Source organism: Bombus pascuorum, chromosome 3 (genome assembly GCF_905332965.1).
Source record: "Bombus pascuorum chromosome 3, iyBomPasc1.1, whole genome shotgun sequence".
NCBI classification, from domain to species: domain Eukaryota; kingdom Metazoa; phylum Arthropoda; class Insecta; order Hymenoptera; family Apidae; genus Bombus; species Bombus pascuorum.
In genome coordinates this window covers 105,970-110,000 of record NC_083490.1, presented here as the reverse complement: position 1 = coordinate 110,000, position 4,031 = coordinate 105,970, and the positions used below count along the sequence as shown (strand labels likewise).

Here is a 4,031-nt window from a genome sequence, read left to right as displayed (position 1 = left end):
TTCGAATAAATCGTAGGGTATAAGAGGAGTTCTTGCGTAGATAGATCTAATTAAATTATGTGTCTTGATGAAACGCAGCGTTTCCAAATGGCCCTTGACACCGATTTTATTTTATCGATTAACACGAGACATGTTATAAAACGTAAGATGCAAAAGCAGCGTGACCTTTGCACGGTCGACGGGAGCCTCAGAGAAATCGTCTTCACCCCACGAACGGATCGTTCCATACGCAGACATTCCATTCGAACGACGCTATTTTTCTCTCTTTCTTCTCCTATTTCTTTTTTTTCTCTCTTTTTTTTTCTTTTTTCCCGATATATCCCATTCTCTTCCAAACGATTTCTCAATCACGAGGTATATCCGCGCGGATCGCAAAGTCCTCGAGCATATAAAGACTTTGTTCGGACGAAGGAAGGATTGGTGAACTTCGCGGGTATGCCTTGTACTTGCTATCTCTGTCGAATCGTTTGTTATTGTACTAACGGGCACTAGCATAATCGTTAACGTTTAATTATTTTTAAAGCGTACGCGTAAATAGATTGCTGTATTAAATTAAATTAAATTAAATTAAATTAAATTAAGCTGACAGACGGGCGGTAAGACGATTCGCTGATCTCTCATCTGCCAAAGCCAAAACGAGAGAGTTTTCTTCTAGATGAAAGAATGCGTGATCAGATCTGGTGGTATGTACGCATAATAGAATTAGGTATTAATCGTAGATTGTTATGAGAGAAAAGAAGCAATTATCGACGATACCTCGAGGAAAATGGAACTTGTTCTATGCTTTTGCAATATATCCACCAGTGACGCGAATTCATGCGGAATTCAGAATAATCACGTTTTTCCCGAACCTTTAATCCTCTTTGCTTTTTCTCTAATCAGGAAATTTGTAAATATTCCTATACATTTTTTGTTTCTATCCACGTTCTGCTTCTCACTCTACATCCTACTTCACACTCATCTAACGTACTACCATCGAGTACTTTTTATATAATTCTCTTTTCTCTCGATTTTGTACAAAACTGTTTTTATATATATTTTTTTATATTATGTAAGGTAGATTATATCGGTAGTATTATAAGACGAATTCCCTTCTCACATATACAATAATAACGTTTCCTTTTTATCGTATTACGTTAGAAATCATAGAATAGAGGGAAAAATATAATTATACACACGTGTGTGTGTGTGTGTGTGTGTGTGTTCTCTGCGTACGTAATTGATTGTTGCAAAGAGGGTCGGCACCCCTCTTACTCCTTAATACAACGCAATTCTGGATTACGTATAGCGGTGCGATAGAGATGTGCCGAACACTGGAACACATGGGCCCAACGCAATTTCTAAGATGTATTTTCGCGAACGTGTAATGCTCCTAAAAAGAGACATTTTTTATTTATATATAAAAAAAGGTATACACGCACGCACGCACGCGCGCGCACACGCACACGCACGCGTGTGTATGTATGTAAACATAGAATGTTTTTAACGAATTAAATGTATCTTCACACGACTGCCTTTGTATTTGTTAAAGCCACGAAATATCTGCCAAATAGCGAATGACGAAAATATCAAGAAACGTTCAAATGTAATATTTTCTTCCTTTTTCTTTTTATAATAGTATACCCTAAAGGTTGGATACGAGCTAAGACAATAATAACGTGCGATAGAATTTTCTATTCTACTTTTAAGTACTATCGCGCGAACTGACGAATTGATATTTTCGCTCGGAATAAACTATCATCGAACGTCGTACACGTCGAAAATCGTACACTACGCAAACGGTGTAATAGGTAAAGAGACTATAAGGAAACCGAACATTGTTAAACGAACGTGTAATCATTGTGTTCAAAATTAAACGATATCCGCTCTGCGACTCAGCGATTTTTCACTATGTATTAAGCGAGAGGAAGAGAAACGCGAGAGACGAATAGATAAGTTACACGCTCCAATTTACAGTTATCTACGACAAGTTAGAGAAACTCCCAATTACTACGATAGATCTTGTTATTCCTTTATATCTTGTAAAAAGTACTGAGTTTTATTAGTATTAACTATTCCATAAACTGAGAATTTGTTCGATCCTATCATAAACCTGCCTTTTCTCCTCCCTAATCGTCCCTTTACTTCCGATACCCTGATCCTCATATTTTTTATAAATAAGTTATGTCTTTTTAAAACAGATGTAATAATAAAGATTAATCTAACATCCACAATAGGGTTGTTGTTCTGTTCTATCGTGCTATGCTTCCGTGTTTCATTCCTTGATCTTGTAACGATGTAAACATAAATACCATCTTTTTCTTTAGTATGTTGCAACAGATTTTACACAACAATCAAATTGTATTATAGCAATAAAAAATAAAAAAATGTGAAAATTTCTCCCATCTATTTGTTTGGCTCTTCTTCATTTTTACGTCTTTCGCTTGTCATTTGCATTTCAATCGTATCCTTTGGTCTCGGCCTGCGTGCCAACTTATGGTCTAAATTAAATAACACGAACTTACGATTACGATTTAGATTGGCATTCGTATCGAACAATGGCGAACGAAGGATGCGAAAACGTAGAAAAACATGGAAAACGAAAGGGATCCGAAAGGGATGTTTCCAATCGCATTCACCACCACGAATTGAAGAGGTCATGAAGAATTCACTTTATTAAACGACGAAAGTAAACAAAAAGATCGCTGAACAACGACGATCGCGATATTCGTACAAAGTGCAGACGGTGTATATACAAACTTTCATTCTCACTCTCTCTCTCTATCAATCTCAGCACAGAAGTAACCTCAAGAATGGAAATATACGCAGAAACGTAATCAAGGAATCCTCGAACTGAAGCAATTCGATCGTCACAAGGAAAATTATTTTCTCTCTTTCGAAGCTTCGGAAATACATACACAGGGTGGAACCTTCGAATTCGAGAAAGCCGTTCACGCACGTCCAATTTTTCTAATTCCGCTTCCTCTTGATCGATCGACCGTAATATGTATCAGAGGATCGCTCGTTTACGTTTCCCCCTTTTCTCCGATTCTTCTCGCAGGTTACGATCGCACGTCGCATAAATTCAAACATACGCTCTTTCGTTCCGTCTCTTTGATTTCCTATTCGTTTACTCATAGTCCTCTCTCTTCGCAAAAATCATACGAGAATTTCGTTTCATCTTTTCATTCGCGAATCACAAGTTTCGCGATAAATCGGAATATTCGTTAAAGAAAGTTAGAAAGAGAATCGAGTGTCGCAGAAAAATTATTAGCAATTCGTTGGCACCTATTTCGAGCGAGCCTTCGTTGTTAGAGATATTTAATGTAGGACGACCTGATCAACGAGTACGGGACGCAAAGAAATCGTATCCGAGAAAGTTAAAAACACGGGATATTCGCTGAAATAATTGTACTTTGTATCGAAATAATTGTTCCACGTATCCAGCGAATTAACTTCTATTTCTTCATTTTTGTTTCAGTCCGTATAAAAGTGCTCTTCGGGATACATATTTTACATCTACATAGACTACAATGTGAAATAAATAATGCTACGTCTCGAAAGAATTCTAGAGATTCTATCGGTAGACTTCTATCGGTATAAAGTGTTACTTTTTTAAATAAACTGTTATAGACGGATAAAGTATAATTTACACTGCAATAAATAATTTGCAAACTGCAATATGATCCGAACATACAGAAACGTACAGAAAATTCGTTCAGAAGAGAGTCTCAAACCGAATTGAAAAAAAAAAGAATTAAAGAATTACACCCCGTACATCGTTCAAAAAAAAAAAAACAAACAAACAAACAAACAAAAAAAAGAAAACAAAAATATGTTAAATAATTAGCCGTACTCTTACATTTGTCGCCAGAAACGTTAAATAAAATCAGTGAAATTGCTTCAAGTTTAAATTAAATTTTTGGAACGTAAAATCGCAATGTACGGTGTCAAAATTTGATCTTTAGAGTCGATCCTTAATCTTATTCTCTCTTACGGTGAAAATTTGTTGTCTACTTTAGCGAATATCTCGTATGCATCCTGTACACTTA

The 4,031-nt window shown here is 36.1% G+C and overlaps 1 protein-coding gene across 2 annotated transcripts in view; it reads left to right on the top strand.

Moving 5' to 3' along the window:
• The window catches only part of LOC132905203 (neurogenic locus Notch protein), a 185,034-nt gene extending 182,656 nt beyond the window's left edge, over positions 1–2,378 (top strand). For both annotated transcript variants that reach the window (XM_060956247.1, XM_060956248.1), the window contains one exon: positions 1–2,378. This exon is cut by the window's left edge and continues 2,508 nt beyond it. The gene's annotated coding sequence lies outside the window, so the exon portion shown is untranslated.
• The last annotated feature ends 1,653 nt before the right edge of the window (positions 2,379–4,031 follow it).